Source organism: Equus przewalskii, chromosome 8 (genome assembly GCF_037783145.1).
Source record: "Equus przewalskii isolate Varuska chromosome 8, EquPr2, whole genome shotgun sequence".
Lineage (NCBI taxonomy): Eukaryota > Metazoa > Chordata > Mammalia > Perissodactyla > Equidae > Equus > Equus przewalskii.
Window position 1 is genome coordinate 52,527,933 of NC_091838.1, and position 18,625 is coordinate 52,546,557.

Below are 18,625 nucleotides of genomic sequence, written 5' to 3' on the forward strand. Positions count from 1 at the left end.
TTTTATAAAGATGAATGGAATAAAATAGAGTGGAATGCAACAGAAAATGTTACAAAGGTGGGTAATCAGAACCAGAACTATACAAAGTTGGAATATGAACATAGCTGATTTGATATGGAGTATCAAATGATATTTATGTTTATTGTTTTATTGAAAGGAGGCTCTTCTGGGCAAAAAAGTGGAACAAAAGTGATGTTGTTTATTGTAGAGGAATAAGAACGTTACTAATCTATCCACACTGACACACTTTTCCTTTCCTTCCAGTGACCTAGAAACCCCTGAAAAACAAAAATTAAGAAAGACGCGTTTCTACATATATGTGTGTGTGTATTTTTATGTATGTATGCCTTTGTATGTAATACACTACTTATGTAATCCCACATATATACACACATATAATGAGTCAGGATAAACTAGGCTATGGTGTATTAACAGTCAACCCCCATATCTTAGTGGTTTAGACCACAAAAGTTTATTTCTCACTCATGCTACGTGTCCGTTGAAAGTCAGCTGCAGCTCTCCATTACATCTTTTTCCCTGGACCCAGGCTGACATTGTAGCCTATAGCTGGAATATTGCCTGGCTCATAATAGAGAGAAAAAAAGAACATTGCAGACCTTAATAGATCCAAGAGCTTCTGCCCACAGATGCCAATTCTTCCCACATGTCATTGGTCAGAGCAAGTCATGCTCAAGCCTGCAGCAATATTTTTGAACAATAATGCAGGCTACTACACTGTAGTAGCCTATTAGAGTGATACACAATACTAGTACTGTATTTCTTTGGAAGAATTTTGGTGTATAGGGAGTGAATTGTAGTTTTCAGAATGTAATTGGACCCATGGGAACTGGTACATCCTCTCCAGGTGTATTTTCTAGGTGGTTGGGGAGATAGTGATAGATAAGAAGAGAGCATTGTTTTGCATCTTTAACTTCACTTATTCTCGTATTCTCTCTCTTGCCATCTCTCTCTCATATTTTCATTCATTTTATTAATGACATTGGGTCACTATTTCTATATTATAAAGTTCACTCCCAATAGTTTTCCATCAAATATCTATTGAGAACCTATTCTGTTCAAGGCACACTGCCATATGCCAGATGACACCTTGATCTCATTCAGAAATGTTTCTTAGCGATTTAAGGCTCGGAGGAAACAGAGTTTATTTCATTAAAAATATATATATTGATTAAGTACTATAGTCAGTGAATAAAACTAGATCACAGTTTTGTGGAAGAGATAGATATGTTGGAGGAGAGTTTGGAAAGTGCTTTGGAACATGGAGAAGAGAAAGGCAGATTCTTGGGGAATAGGATAATTATATGGCACTATAGATAAGATCTCTCCTATCCTGAGAAAGATGAATAGGATTTTGTTAAAAGTCAGAGAAGTGGGGTGAGAGCTTTCTAGCCGAAGTAATTAGCATAAACAAAAGCAGAGACACAGGAACAAATGTAAAACATGTTTGAAAAATTTAAGTAGTTCTTTATAGCTGGCATATAGAATTTGGAGAAAGCATAGAGATAAGACTAGATATATAGATTGAGACATTGTGGACTTATTTGTTGGAATTCATCATATCTATCTAGAAGGATCAGCCTTCCCGAATCTCTGAGCATTCTCCCTGGCCCCTGATAGTGGAGCCTAATCCTCTTGTTTTTGAAGACTCTCCCTTTCAATTGAGCAGTGTCCCAGGCTGAGCTCCATGGTTTCCTTGCATCCATTACCTTTAATTAATCTGAGCCCCTGATCTTTCTCCTTTTCCATGTCTAAGGTTGATATTTAAGCCTCTTTGTTTTATGGCTTATTATTCCATTTGGATAGAGTGGGCTATTTCCAATGAGTGACCTAAAAGATTTCTATCCTCTAAATTAATTTCTTGTGTGAATTTTCATATTTCTGTTCAACATATACAATTTTCCCTGTTGGACATAGATCCCTCAGTTAATGTGTTTAGAAAAATGAATTAATGAGTCATTTGCAGCATGAAATGCACCGTGAATCATTGTTTTTATGATGTTCTACAATATTCAACCCAAGGCATGCAATGACTCATCTGTGGCATAAGGACTGTGCTGTGCTGATATTTCAGAGACAGATCAAATCGTAACTTGCCAGGAAAACCATCATTACTTCAGCTGCTCTTTCTTAAAAGTCCGTGGTACAGATATTGAAAAATCTATTACCTTTTTGAAGAGGTTCAATTGAATTGAGGTTAGGAACACTATGTATCAACGCTTTGCTTTCCACGAGGGAGAAAGAATCTCTTCATAGAGCTGCCTTCCAGGGGGTCTCTGAGAAACCCTGTTGGATAATTTCTGTTGGGTAATTTCATTCTTTTTTCTCACTCTTCTTTTTATCCTTTATCTCTGGGTTAGAGAATAGATAGTTTGGGTTTAGAACTGGAATATTTCAAAATGACTCAAACCCTTAAGTTGTAAAATGTGACAATTTTAGGTCCAAAAATATGAAGTGATAAAACCCAAGTCATATAAATTCTGGGATATGAAGTCAAGATTCTTGACTTTCAATATACTGTTTGGTCGTAACTGTAAAATTGCCCCAGGTTAGGAATCGTGAATGTCACCTGGAGCCAAATGATGTGAGGAAAGGATGCTTATTACTGATGGAGTGTTGTTTCTAAATTTTGTAGTCACTCTATGTTTCAGCTATACTTATGTATTGATTTCATTACTTAGAAAATTGTCAAATAATTTGAGAGTTGAGATGTCTTCATGTTTTACACGTAAAATACTCTTTAAAATTTTATTGTATTAATTTATTTTTTGTATTTTGATGGATTGATTTCCGTACTCAGTCAATAGGAGAATAAAAATGTAGTCAGGCTTTAGGGGCCAGCCCGGTGGTGTAGCAGTTAAGTTCGCACGTTCCTCTTCTTGGCAGCCTGGGGTTCACAGGCTCAGATCCCGGGTGTGGACATGGCACCGCCTGACAAAAGCCATGCTGTGGTAGGCATTCCACGTATAAAGTCAAGGAAGATGGGCATGGATGTTAGCTCAGGGCCAGACTTCCTCAGCAAAAAGAGGAGGATTGGCAGTAGTTAGCTCAGAGCTAATCTTCCTCAAAAAAAAAAAAAAAAAATGTAGTCAGGCTTTGAAATTTACAGTCCCGTTTTGAGCTCCAGGTTTAGACCCGTCTAATGATTGTAATGCAATTACGTAGAGTAGCAGGGGGTTTGGTTTGAACAAATGCCTGCCGTAATGCTCTTGTTACTGAATTTCATCACATGAAGATACTATTGATTGTAAACAGTATCCTGACTTCAGGGACACATTAAAGTGAAAAAAGCCCATCTTAGAATCTAAGAAATTCAGTACGGACAGATTTTGGGTAAGTTAAGTAATAACCTCTGTGAACTTTAATTTCGTTATCTGTTAAAAATGTGAATGAATAATAACTTCCTCAGAAAGGTTTAAAGATCTGCAGAGATATTCTAAGAGTTATGTGAGGTAACATGTAAAAATCTTGAGCCTTATTTTAAGGACTCAGTAAAGGCCTCGGTTATTCAAGATAACTTGTTTCCAATTCAGATAGAAATACTTCCTCTTAGGAATCAGAAATAGAAGTATAGTTTTGGCTATATTTTCCTTCTAAGAGAAAACAAAAGTATCACGTGAGAGAATTAAAAGCAGAGTAGATGAAAATAAAAATCCATTTTGTTAAATCACTGATCATAAGGGTAAGAAAGAAAGAACGACAGAAGGACCTACCTACATCTGGCTTGAAGTTATATGGAAGTGTTGGCATCATAACTTTTTTAAAGAGTTCCTGGCCACGTGCTCCTTTTCTCTGGTTTATTGTCAGTCTTTTTTGTCCCGAGTTCTAGAACCATTCTCGGGGCTGAAGAACTTCCTACTATATTTGAATTCAGCAATTTGTTTTCATAGTACTAAGTTTAATAAATTTTATAGTCAGGGGTGAACCTATGCCTTCAAAAAACATTGAGAATCATTTAGGAACTATTACCTAAGTATGGCAGTAAATTATAATGAAGGAGAAAAAAGCCGTAGATTGAATATTGTCAGGGAAGAAAGGAAAAAAAGCAATGCATACCTGTCTGTTCTAAGTGACAAATATGAAAAGCAAGACCCTGAATCAGTTAGGGTAATATTTTAATTTTCTATGTTGCTTTGGCTCAATTTGTCCTTAATTTTTCAATTGTATATAGTTCACATTTATAGGTGAAGAATTAAATTTTATTGGATGCTTACGCTGCCATAAACTTGGAAGTTTGTGTGTATTACTTCATTTAATCATTCACGTAAAGCTCCTGAACAGATTAAAAACCGGGATTCAAAGCCACTGTTGGCATTTTTAGCATTCACAGTTCTGTTTAGCGTCTATGAACACAGCTATCTATTTAATGAAATATTTTACATATTTTGGAATAAAATATGTGTAATACATAAACTTGTTTAAATTAAAATTTTCACTAAATATTTTTAAATTGCTGTAGTTTCCCTTCTGATACCTGTCAAGTAAATATCCTCGAGTATGTGATTTACCTTCCAAAACTGTAATGTCTGCTAGTGGTTTAACAAGTGTGTATTTCACTTCTCTTTGTAAGGACAACTAAAATAAAATAGCATTATTTGCTTTTCTCTTTTTAGCTGTGCAAATTATTAAAATATTTATCTATAAATGGTAAAAATCACTAATTTAAAATGCCTGTGTATTTCATTAAATAAAATTGTTTGGTTACATCAGTAGATATTATTTTTAATTACTTTTTCAGGAAAATTGATTCAATTAAGCCTTTATGTTAGTGATTGAAATCCTGATTAAATTTGAGTTGTTTCAAATCAAATGCTCTCTAATTTAGTTTGGTATTGTGCCATGATTTAATCTCTTTCTAGTCTCATGATGGTAACTGAACTTCTTTGCTAACCCCAGATATTGGCTCATCACCCACATTCCTAAATATTTCATGTATTTCTTTTGAAGGGTAAACAACTGGACTCTGTCCATTCCATTTTACATTATATGTCTTTTGCTTGAAGACACATTTTCTTGGGTAAGTGTTTTGAATTTGATCTTTCCTGCTATCTAAAGTCTAAGCGTATCAGTAAATTCTCAGAATCAACTTGTTAGTCCCCCAAAATGTTGGGCTTAACCATTGTGCGTTTTAATTTGAAGAAAGTCAAATGAATCCATGACTTTTAAAATCTATCAGAATCGGACACTCTGTTTTTGTTTGTTTGTTTTCTTGTAAAGAATCTAAACCAGAACTGTCTAGAAGAAATGCAACATGAGCCACATATGTAATTTTAAATTTCCTAGTAGCAACATTAAAAAAGTAAAACGAAACAGGTGAAATTACTTTTAATGATACATTTTGTTTATGCCAATGTGTCAAAAATATTATCAGTTCAATTTGTAAGGAATATAAAAAAGTAACAATGAGATATTTAACATTTTTAATGCTAAATCTTCAAAATTCAGTGTGTATTTTACACTTATAGCACATTTCAATTAAATTAAAAATATTCAGCTCCTCCATTGCTCTAGCCTCTTTCCAAGGGTAAAAGCCACGTATGGCTAGTAGCTACCATATTGGAGAACTCAGGTCTAACTGGTTATTTGGGGGAAAATCTCTTGGTGTGTTGTAGCTTTGACTCAAGGAAACTCCGTTAATTCAGGCCATTGTCTGGCCTGATCACGACATAATTCACAGTAGCTAGCAGTTCACTGGTACATAGATGGAAGCCCACATGCCTAGTTTAAATTGGTTTTCCTTATTTTGGGCAGAGATAAAAGTGTGATAATCTTTACCAGAATTACCTCTTTTTGCTACATGCCATTTTCGGTAATAAATTATTTTGTAAAGAAAGGAATAAAACTAGGTTCAGAGATTTTGTGGTTTTGGCTTCCAAATGAGAAGGAAAAATTACTAGTGTAGGCTAAGGTAAAATTGTTATATGGAAAAAAATTATATTCATTACAGTTGAAGATGTTATAGTACCTTCTTTTCCCGTGTACTCATTCCATCAATTAATTGTATTTTAATCATGTTTTTTTAAATATGCATTTTTTGGTGAGGGAGATTGGCCCTCAGCTAACAACTGTTGCCAATCTTCCTCTTCTTTTTTTCTTCTCCAAAGCCCCAATACGTAAGTGTATATCCTAGTTGTAGGTCATTTACTTCTTCTATGTGGGATGCCACCACAGCATGGCTTGATGAGCAGTGTGTAGGTCTGTACCCAGGATCCAAACCCATGAACCCCAGGCCATCAAAGCAGAGCATGTAAACTTAACTTCTTGGCCATGGGGCTGGCACCCTGTTTTAATCATTTTTTTCTTCTATGTTTTATTCTCTTTTTTTGGTACTAAAACTTGTGTTATCTTAAAATTATTTCTTAATCTCCAAAATATATTTTATAAAAAGATAACCAAAAGAGTTGATATATATTTCCAGCTTAAGATTCAACATGTGTGAAGGTACATGCTTTCAAATGTTATTTTAGAATCAGATTTAGCAAATATACCTTTAAGTGTTAACAGCTCTGGATAAGGAAAACACTCCAATTAAGTAAATTTAAATAAGCGTAGGAGATAGATTTTAAGTAATTCTTTTCATGACTTTGCTAATTATTCTTTTTTGCTATAATAAAAATGATCTTTAATTTACATTAACTTTGAGACAGATTAAAATAATATTTAATGATTTATTTAGCTGTGTGGATAATCATTTTGAACATCCATTTTCATCTTCAAACATCTCCAAAACACCCATCCTTTATCTTCTACTATGGCTACTACTCATTTTTTTTTTTTCTTTTTGCTGAGGAAGATTCGCCCTGAGCTAACATCTGTTCTAGTCTTCCTCTATTTTGTTTGTGGTTCACTGCCATAGCATGGCCACCAACAAATGGTGTAGGTCTGTGCCTGGGAACTGAACCTGGGCTGCCGAAGCACAGCATGCCAAACTTAACCACTAGGCCACAGGGCCAGCCCAACTACTCATTTCTTTTATTCTGCCAATGTACGCTTTGATTTCTCTAGGCCCAATATCTCTTCTTAGCAGTATCCGTGTCTAAGATTCATTCTCTGTTCTATAGTTTTCCTCCATTACCATTTGTATAACTATATCAGTTGGCTCTTCCTTCTGCTTTGTTCCACTTATAACTGGAATAGAGAGGTTTTTATTGCTATTTCTAACTCAAAGCCATAGTTTGTATACTAAAGTAGAAACTAGAGGACTCTTTGCTAACCTACTTGAATACCTCAGGAGAGGATAAGAGATTATCCAATGGGCTTAGATTTCTAGGAAATGAAGTGGGTTATTTCCTACTTTTAGGCTACCTTCATTGTGCATTTTTCCCCATAGCTTCAAAGCTTTTTTTTTGTTTCATTAAAATGCAGTGTGAATATGATTCTCCAGATTTTGAGGAGCTATTGATACTATTATACAGTTTAGTTTAAAAACTTTCCTTGTACTAAGATGTCCTTTGGGGACATCAAAGGAGTAATTTTCTTCATGGCTCCTAAATTGCGATATTAAACATAAGTTTAATCTTCAAGAAAGGTTCAACAGTTCTGGATTCGCAAAGCACCAATGTGTAAATCCTTAAAGTTAATAATTTTATTACATTCTTACTCATAATAAATTGGGATTTAAAGTGGTGGGAATCCATTATCACTTGGTCTCATTAAACATATACCTAGCCTATGACTAGTTCAAGGTGTTTATTCAAAACAAATGCAAAGCTTTGTTTACAGAAATAGTTGTACATGTTCATAGTGGCTTTAACTGTAATAGCTAAAAACCAGAAAAACCCAAATATTCACCAACAAAAGAATTGGTAAACAAATTGTGATGTTTTCATACAATAGAATACCACTTAGTAAGAGAGAGAAAAATGAAGTACTGATACACACAAAAACATGGGTATCTCTATGACTTTATGTTGAGTGAAAGAACAGTCTGTATGGTATGATTCCATTTTTATGAATTTCTAGAATAGGCAAAACTAATCTGAGTGATAGCAAGTCAGAAGAGGGATTGTGAATTGACTACACTACAAGGAGAAGTGAGAGAACTTTCTGGGATGATGGAGGTGTTCTATATCTTGTTTGGGGTGTTGGTTACAGGGGTGTGTACAATTGCTAACACTTATCCAATTGTACACTTTGTATCTGTGCATTTTACTCTATGTGAATTTTATGTGGATTTTAAAAATAGAATGTAGATGTTAACAAGTTTGCAATAATAAAAGGAAAATGTTAGCCAGCCAAAGGGGAGAGATGTAAAAGGGAATGCAAAGATGGAGGGAGAAGTAGCAGCTCTTGTAGTTTCACCTTGCACAGCAGGACGAGGGATCCTGGCTTTATATTTAAATTGATAAAAATAATATTATCAAAAATTGTGAAAGGGAAGATTGAATAGCATAAGTCTTCAAGAAATCATTTTATTTAGAGTTGGGAGCCATCAAGTGACCTAACATAAGAAATGGATAGAAGAGGTTGCTTCTTGGGAATGGCACTGTGGAGGAAGGTGTGGCCATGTTTGAGCATTGCTTTTCAGCACAAGCTTATCCAGCAAGCAGATATGTTACTGTGTACACATAGCAGTTTGGTGGAAATAAAATTTTGAAAGATGTCATGATTTCCCCATTACCCTTAGGATAACTTTCAAAAACCTTTATCTTTCATGGCCTGGCACCCACCTACCTCTCCAGCCTCATCCTTTGCCAGCTCTTTCTCTTCCTTACACTCTTCAGCCCCTAATAATCTGGTTTCCAGAATGTGTTTAATTCTCTTTCATTCTAGGCTTTTGCATATGCTGTTTCCTCAGGTTCAAATTCTCTTTCCATAATATTGTGTGTCTCAAACTTCTTAGGTCTCATGCTCACTTGCTCCAGGACTTTTTGGTCCTGTTTTGTGTTCTCCTTTTATCTGTATGTATCTTTCACTAGAATGTAAGCTTGATAAGGGGAGAAACCATATGTGTGTCCTTTTGAAAGCTGCATCCTCAGCTGGTAGCCCAGTGGCCTGAGGTGTAGTTGATTCCCAGGGAAATATTTTAAGTGAATGAACACTGAATTGTGAAAATAGTGGCATGAATTTAAAAAATGATTTAAGTGTTGATATCTGTATTCCTGTAGTCTGTAGACAGCTCTCAAGATGTGAGGTCAATGGGGGCAGTGATTGTCGCAGTCCAGGTTGTGAAAATGGGTGATATCTACTGTAAGTCAATAATCTAATGCTGACCTGGTCAGACCTGGAAGGGTCCAAGAATTCCTTGCCTGCCCTGTGTATTTGCAGCTTCCTCCCTGTTAACAGCTTTTTGCTTTTTTTAATATAAGATTGGCACCTGGGCTAATATTCTGTTGCCAATCTTTTTTTCAGTTCTTCTCCTTTTTCTCCCCAAAGCCTCCCAGTACGTAGCTGTATATTGTAGTTGTAGGTCCTTCTAGTTGTGCTATGTAGGATGCTGCCTCAACATGGCTTGATGAGCAATGCCATGTCCGTGCCCAGGATCCAAACCCTTGAAACCCTGGGCCGCCGAAGTGGAGCTTGCAAACTGAACCACTCGGCCACGGGGCCAGCCCCCAATAGCTTTCTAATTAGATCAAAATCCAAAGAAAGAGGATACATGTGAATATCTACACGAGAAGCTTTTACAGAATTGTTTATTAAAGCTTCTTTTTTCAAAAAACGTTAGAATGCATTTAGAAACTCTTGCATAAAATACTGTGCAGTACTAAAAGATCCACACAAAATAAAATTTAAAGTCAGCTGAATGTTTTTGTTGACATAATAAAATACTCAGTGTTTACCTGCCTATGACTCTTATTGTTTATGAATTGTTGACAAAGAAGAACAAACGTGTCAGTTGGAGACAATATGTGACTTCAGTTGCACTACTCTGAAACACTTTAGAACTCTGACTACAGGAAGTAAGTATTTATAAGACATTCTCATAGAAGAAAGAATTACTTGAATCAATTACTAACAGATGCAATTTCTGTTTCTTTTATAAAATCTATTCTCCATCTATTTGTAAATAAAACTATTTTTTTGGCTAGATAATTGTAAATGAACTCATGAAACACTTAATTTTTCTCTAATATATTCTTTTTAAAAACTTATTGGGTCTATCATCGGAAAGTCAATGTACTTAATTGGAAAACAAATGATGTGTAACCTCCGAAACTAAAAACTTCAAAATTTAGGATAAGTATACTTTTCCAAAATCTACATATTCACTGAAATATTTGTGTTCCTTATGCAAAATAATTCTCATAAAAATGATCTTATTCAAAATAATACTCATTAATTATCTATAACTTACAGATCTATAGGTTATATATATAACAGATCTATAGGTTAAGTTAAAATTCCTATCTTGAGTAAAACGTTTTCAGAAAAATAAAATCAATTCTATCAAATCATAGCAAAATTATCTTTCTAGATACTTCATCCAAATTTTAAATATTTTATATATATGTGTGTGTGAATGTAGATGCGTATGCACACATGCATGTAGACATATATGTGTGCAGACATGTTTACATAACAATGAAGAGGCAGAAATATACTCTAGGATACGTGAGATGATCATATCCTTTCTTAATGGACCTGATACAAGTCTCATTTGTTTAGCTTTTATATTAGTCAGTATTTGAAACTATCTGGACTATATTAATATAAAAAGTTAGTTATTGAAGACTTTTCTGTCTGAGGAACAATGAGGAAATGAGAAAGTTTCTTGTTCTTATAGAGGTAAACATTTTTTCCTTTGGGAGATGCAATTTTTTCCTCCCATTGTATTCACGTGTGGAGGAATTGTTCTCATGTTTTATTAAGTATAAAGTTTTTAGTACTCTTTGGGAAAGTCAGTTAGCTTTGTTCTTTTAAATCTAAATGTTATTTTTTTATGAAATTAATATATATATCTAGTTTAAAGGTCAGTAGTTTTACAAAGTTTCTCACAAAATATAGCAGTACCCTGTTCCTTTTCTCCTCAACTCGCTATTCTTATTCTTTAGGGGAACCACTTTCAACATTTTAGCTGCTTTTTTCTCAGATTTACCTCTGTGTTTCTAAATACCTTCCTTTCTTCATGTTTCTGTTTTGCATAATGTCTCTGATTTCCTACTTTGAAAGATGGGAAGAAATCTTAAAATATCTTTTCCTACATCTTTTCAATTAGTTATACCAATTTTCAGTTAAATCAATTTTTAGTGCTAAAATTATGACTGAAAATATTATTCATTGTTGATTACATTTCTTTTCTTTAACAATGTTTTGCTTTTTCTGGAGTTAATAATTGATGCACTTTCTCTGTCCTTTTTTTTGTTTTTCATTTACTCTAAACTCTCCATCAGAAATGTGAATTTCTTCTCAATAACTTCATAGAAAATCAGGTAGTCTATCATGTTTTTGTTTATATTTGCATTTTCTTGTAGATATTCCTCAGATAGCTGCGTTATCGCTCTTTATCCTCTTGTTCCCATCTGGATTAGTTGCTCTGAATTCTGCCGCACATCTGTCATGCATACTTTCCCTTCACTGTCGTCCTGAAAATTCCCTTTGCTTCTCTCTGGTCTTGGACTTCCTCCCCTCTGATCTCATGTCTTCCCTTTCTTAGCTTCCTCTCTCATTTTAGGCAGGCATATCCTCTTAAGACTTCCAGAGAAAGTTTATATAATTAGAAGTACATTGTTGAGATATTACATGGTCTGAAAATGCCTTTATTCTAATTTCACATTTGATTGATCATTTGGGTATAGAAATATAGGTTAGAAATATTTGTTACCTCAAATTTTAAAGACATTTTTCCACTTTCTTTTAGTGCTCAAGTTGTTGTTGAGAAGTATGATGCTATTTTGCTACCTAATATTTTGGTTTTGTCTTGCTTTTTTTTTCTTTCATTGATTAAAGCTTTTAAGGGTTGTTCTTTGTTCTCAGTGTTCTGAAAATTTTACATTGATATGTCTTAGGTTGGATCAGTTTTTATCCATTGTATGAAATACTTAGTAGACCTTTTCTATCTGGTAACTTATGTACTTCAGGTCTGGTGTACTTTCTGAAACATTTTCTTTGGTGATTCTCTTGGGTTTTTGTTTTGCATTTCTGGAGCTCCTGTAATGTGGGTATTAGACCAGCTTAGTGGGTCCTCTAATTTTCTTATCATTTCTCTCTAATTTCTATCTTTTTCTCACTCTTGTTTTACTTTGTGAGTCAGATTTCTTCAACTTTATCTTCCATCTCCTTTTTGGCTGTATTATTTCTGCTCTTATTTTTAATTCCCACAATCATTTTTTTATCATATCCTGTTCTTGTTTCGTGTTTGCACATCTTCTCTTGTTGACTATAGTTTTCTAAAATTTTCCTCTGTTCTCTGCATTTTTCCCTTTTTTCTTGTTTCTTTGGTCTGTGTCTTGATTGTCCATTCCTATCTGCAAATGAGGCATTTAAAAGCCAGTGTCTACTTGGTATTAGTGGGTAGAACTTGTTGATTGGCAAGCTGCACTGTATTGTCATTTATTCATTAAAATTAGAATTTTATTTGGTATATTTACTTAATTATATATCTATATCTATATCTATATCTATAGTTTATATACCAAACTTCCAGTAACTATAAGTAGTTGATCTTGTGCTTGTTAGTTTGCTCAGAGAGGAATATTCTGAACTTCCTACTAGGCTACAAGCATTCTTAGAACTAAGTAGGGCAGGGTAGTTGGAGTGTGTGGTGGAGGGGGATTACTTTTTAGTATACAGGTATTCACTGGACATTTACTTATTCCCTGTGTTCTTTATTTATTGCTGAGGAAGATTCACCCTGAGCTAATATCTGTTGCCAGTCTTCCTCTGTTTGCTTGAGGAAGATTTGCCCTGAACTGACATCTGTGCCAGTCTTCCTCTATTTTCTATGTGGGATGCTGCCACAGTATGGCCACTGACAAGTGGTGTACGTCCATGCCCAGAAACGAATGTGGGCCGCCAAAGCAGAGTGCACTGAACTTAACCAGCAGGCCACGGGGCCGGCCTCTTCCCTGTTATCTTTATGACACCCAGTCTCTTGCCTCTCCCTGGGGTCTTTTATACTGTGATTCAACTTTCTGGGAGACTGAAAAGCCATTCTCTTTGCCTGGGTTGAGGAGGTAGAATCATCTAGTTGCTCAGGGTAGAGGATTATATCTAAGGGCCGATATACTTCTTAGATTTTCAACCAACCATCCTTTTTGGCCCTACCCTTGCCATTGCCTTCAGAAGTTCAAGATGCCCCCTGTTCGTACCTTTTTCTGATTTCTAGCAAATGAATTTGCTTGTTTCTTGGCTGTTAGTCCTCCCCTACCTCTTCTTGGCGTTGAACTCTCAGCTCTCTCTGCTAAGTCAATTATCCTTCACTGTTCTATTTACTAGCATTTGTAATTCACACTCTATCTCTCCCTCCCCGACTCTTCTCTCTGCTATTGTTTCCCTTCCTATTCTTATTGTGCTTCTTTATTATTACTTTTGTGTAGTTATCGGAGGGAACAGAGGCTAACTTGTTTAACGGAGAGTTTTATAGATCTTAAGAAGTTTAAAATACTGAGTTTCAGGGGCCAGCCCAGTGTTGTAGCAGTTAAGTTTGCACACTCCACTTCCGTGGCCTCGGATTCACCGGTTCGGATCCCGGTGCGGACCTGCATACTGCTCATCAAGCCATGCTGTGGCAGGTGTCCCACATATAAAACAGAGGAAGATGGGCATTGATGTTAGCTCAGGGCCAGTCTTCCTCAGCAAAAAGAGGAGGATTGGCAGCAGATGTTAGCTCAGGGCTAATCTTCCTCAAATAAAGTAAAATAAAATAAAATAAAATAAAATAAAATGCTGAGTTTCATATGATTTCAATATATTCTTGATCTAAGTCTATCTTGAGTATATATCTCCTTCTCTAACTTCTTTTACTTCCCGTGCAGTAGTAAATCGTTACCAAACTCTACACTGAGTGCTTTAGGATAAACAGCCAAACTCAATCTTAGCTCAGCTTAGGGCCAACTTCAATTTCAGTGGAGGATCATTTATAGTGAGAAGTAGAGAGCAGGCGTAGAAGAACATTTGGAGTCGTGGAGGATATGTTTTCTGAGCAGACCTGGCAGAGCAAATATTCTTTTTCCCATGTAGTGTTCCTTCCTGTAATAACAGAAAGCATTCTAAAGCAGAGTGTTTGTGCTTAATGAGAGTTACATGGGAGATGTCCTCTCAACCCTGCATGTGTTCATTCGCCTAGTACTTATTAAGAACCTAAATTTGATCCAGGCACTGTTCTAGGCATTGGGGATACAGTAGAAAATAAAAGACGCAGTCTGTGCCCTCGTGGAGCTTACATTTCTGTCCTTTTTATAATTCACTATACAATGAACCCTTGACATTTGAGAGAGATGCCACCTTCCTTGAAAGTCTGTACTCACTTAATGCCTAACACTAAAGCATATATCTTACTTACAAAGCAGACATATTATAACAAGTCAAGAGCTATAAAACACTGTGGATTAAAGATGTTGGGTATACATATCCGTTACTGTGCAGCAAATTACCTCACAATTTAATGGCTTAAAGATACAATAAACATTTATCATCTCACACAGTTTCTGTGGGTCAAGGCTTTTCAAGCAGCTTAGCTGGATTCTGTGACTGGAAGTTTCTCACAAGATTAAATCAGTTTGCCAGACAGGGCTGCAGTCATCTGAAGGCTTGACTTGGGGTGGCTTCCAAGATATGTCATTCACATGGTGCTGGTTGTTGGCAAGAGAGCTTAGTCCTTCTTCATCTGGCCCTCTCCATGCTTGAGTGTCATCACGACATGGTGCCTGGCTTCTGCCAGATTAAGCAAGCCAAGAAAACAAGGCAGAAACCACAATGTCATCTATGACCTAGCCTCAGATACCATATACCTTCATTTCCACAGCATTCTATTATTTAGAGATATCAGCCAGCTGTATTCATCATGGGAGAGGATGCACAGGGATATGAATTCCAGGAGGCAAGAATCACTGTGGATCATACTGGAAGTTGGCTACTACACTGGATATTTATCCAGGCTCCCTCACTTACTAGGTTACTCTCTTTTCATCTGTCATGGCTGCTATAACAGAATACAGTAAATTTGGTGTCTTATAAACAACAATAATGTATTTCTTACAGTTCTGGAGGCTAGGAAGTCTAAGATCAAGGCACTAGCAGATTCAGGGTCTGGGGAGGGACCACCTCTTGCATAGATGGCCATCTCCTTGCTGTCTCCTCACATGACAGAAGGGGCACGGGAACTTGATTGGGTCCCTTTTATGAAAGCAGTAATGGAATATTTTTTATAACAGCCCTCATGATCTAATCATTTCCCAAAGGCCCCACCTCCAAATACCATCACGTTGGGAATTAGATTTCAACATATGAATTTTGGGGGGACACAGACATTCAGTCTGTAGTACTCTCAAGCTTGAGTAACTCAGATTGGTGTACTTAGATGAACTAAATCTTATGGTGTTACTTGTGAAGAATCAAAATAAAAAAATATTAGTTCCTTGAAAGCTACTTATGTATAAAGCTAAGATTAACCTAGCGACCTATATACTTTGTTATATAATATGAATTCTGTTGTCAGCTAATGAGGATTCTATAAATGAGTTGAACTTAAAATTAGCCCTTCAGATGTTAACAAAGGGTATCTACATTGTGTATATGTCTGGTGTTTCATCTGGGTAGGCCAGATAATCAGGTGACCCCAAAATAGAAACTTCCGTTTGGGAGAACCAATAGTTTGAATTGCATAGAATGTATTTTGGAGGTATTTTCTTATTTAGAAAAGTGGTCATTAGAAACATGTGATCATAAAGAACATCAGAGACCACTAAGCAAAGTGAAATTTCAGGAAGCTATAGAGAATCTTGATTTTTTTTTTAGTATGCATTTATATTTTTTATCCTAATGCTTCATGTAGTCATAATGCTGTGTCAAATATCATTTCAGGATGATGGAATTTGGCCTCCTTGGGAAATAGTTGCTATTGTCATGACTGCCTGGAAGCTTGGTGAAGATTTACTGTTCTCTTACATCATGCTGTTAGAGCCACAGGGTCATTCTTCGAACTTTTTTTTTTAATTAAGGCGACATTGGTTTGTAACATTATATAAGTTTCAGGTATAGAATTTTATAATTTGACATCTGTATACACTACAGCATGCTAACCACCGAAAGTCTGGTTTCCATCTATCACCATACAGTGACCCCCTTCACTCATTTTGCCCACTCCCCAATCTCTTTCCCCTCTGGTAGCCACCAATCTGCTGTCTGTATCTGTGAGTTTATTTTTACTTTGTTTGTTCACTTTTTTTTATATTCTCCATATTGGTGAAATCATATGGTATTTGTCTTTCTTTGTCTGACTTATTTCACTTAGCATAATACTGTCCAGGTCCATCCATGTTGTTGCAAATGGCAAGATTTTATCTTTTTTTTTTATGACTGGATGGTATTCTATTTTGTGTTTGTGTATATATATATGTATATATATATATACCACATCTTATTTATTCATTCATCTGTCATTGGACTACGTTGTTTCCATATCTTGGCTGTTATAAATAATGCTGCAATGAACATAAGCATGCCTTTATCTTTTCAAATTAGTGTTTTCATATTCTTCAGATAAATACCCAGAAGTGGAATAGCTGGATCATAAGGTAATTCTATTGTCAATTTTTTGAGGAATCTCTATACTGTTTTCCTTAGTGGCTGTACCAATTTACATTCCCACCAGCAGTACACCAGGGTTCCCTTTTCTTCAAATCCCCTCCAACACTTGTTATTTCTTGGAATAGCCGTTTTGACAGGTATGAGGTGATATCTCATTGTGGTTTTGATTTGCATTTACCTAATCATTGGTGATTTTGAATATCTTTTCATGTGTCTATTGGCCATCTGTATGTGTTCTTTGGAAAAATGTCTATTCAGGTCCTCTGCCCATTTTTAATCAATTGGTTGGCTTCTTTTTGTTGAGTTTTGTGAGTTCTTAAATTCTCAAAGTACATACTTTTTTTTGAGAAAGTTGTAATTTTAATTTTAAATCCACTGAAAACCAATGTAATTAGGGTACAGCATATTCTATCTTGCAATAGATTTTAGAAACATGCAAATGAGGCACACTATTTTCCATGCTCGTTTGCTTTTCATCTGGGTGTTTTGAATTTAATGAGTTTTTCCTAAATTGGTGACCAGTAGGCTGACACTATGTTTTACTGTAGAAGAATCTTTTTTTTTTCTTGTAACAATCACAGCTATCAATTGCAAGATACATGTTGCTGTTTTGTGATGAGGAAGCATCCCTAGTCCGATGTAGTTTTTTCTCCCTCTTGCTAGAACAAAATGAATTCTTTCAGACATATTATAACCTAAAGATATATTATTTCGGTGGCAGGAATCCATTGCCAAAAAAACCCATAAAGCTTTTTATGGAACTAAAACAGTTCACGTAGGTAGGAAGTGTAAGACTCATTGCCATATGCTGTTCTCATCCTGTAGCCCTTGACTCTAAATTAGCTGAAATTGTAACATGTACCCCCATGCCTCTGCAGCAGAACTTTCCTGAAAACTGAAAAGGAGATCTATAATACCATTACTTTTACTAGAGCTTACAGAAGAGTTTTTTTGTGAACTTTCCAGTAGGGATTTGAGAGGGCTATTGAATCCTGGACTGTGTTTCCATAGAACTTGTTTTAATAGGTGTTATGTGGAGGAAAAAAATTCTGCGGTCATATAATTTCAGGAAATTATAAATCTGTAAACAAAGTTAAACAGGTTTCTTGATACTGCTGGTGGTCACAGAGCACTTGATCATTGTGTATCACCAAAAGGGGATATTTTATAGGAATCCAAAATTGCAGGGAGCTCTTTTTCCCCTAGGAGTATGTTGTATGGCCAATGTCTATGGAGCAAATTCAGGGAAACACCTTTATAGGTATTTCTCATTCATTGCAAACTGAAGTTCACCTTGGTTCTTGATGTTTTGATCAAAGTGTGACCTCTAAAAGGTGCATATTATGGACCACCATGCTCCAATTCTATAGGGAAGGCAATATTTGATATGTTAATTAGTGATGGAGCTGAATATAATATGCCTGAGTCTTAAATTAGGTTTAATTACTTCTATATATAAGACACTGAGTGCAGTTTCCTCACTGCCTAAGCTAAAGTTAAATGTGCTGAGATTTTGAATTCTCTTTTATAGGCTATATACCTTAGTAACATTTGAATATATATAGAACAAATCAACTGGGCTTACTCTGTTCTAAGCAGTGAGCTAAGAGCTTAAGGAACATGAACTAGGAAATCATGATGATAGTGTGGCTTAAAGAAGCTCAGTAAGTGGTCTGGGGTCCTATGGCTAGTAACGTGGTGAAGCAGGGCCTCAAACCTGGGCTGGCTTCACACAAGCTCCTAACCACCTCTTGGCAAATATAGCCAGGGGTGGAACACTAGTAATCAGTTGTTAAATCTCTTTAATGAAAAAGTATCCTGATTTACGTGAAAATAATGGGATCTTAATTGAAATTTTTAAAAGATGATGTTAATTATGTAACAATATAGTTAGAATTATCTCAAGAGATGACATTGG

General features: G+C 35.6%; 1 protein-coding gene across 5 annotated transcripts in view; it reads left to right on the top strand.

The window, feature by feature from the left end:
- OXR1 (oxidation resistance 1) overlaps positions 1 to 18,625 on the top strand; it is a 458,416-nt gene that overhangs the window by 23,578 nt on the left and 416,213 nt on the right. For 2 of the 5 annotated variants that reach the window (XM_070630803.1, XM_070630808.1), the window contains exon 2: positions 4,966 to 5,035. The exons of the other annotated variants lie outside the window; for them this stretch is intronic. The gene's annotated coding sequence lies outside the window, so the exon portion shown is untranslated. The remainder of the gene's footprint in view (positions 1 to 4,965; positions 5,036 to 18,625) is intronic. 5 annotated transcript variants of the gene reach the window in all.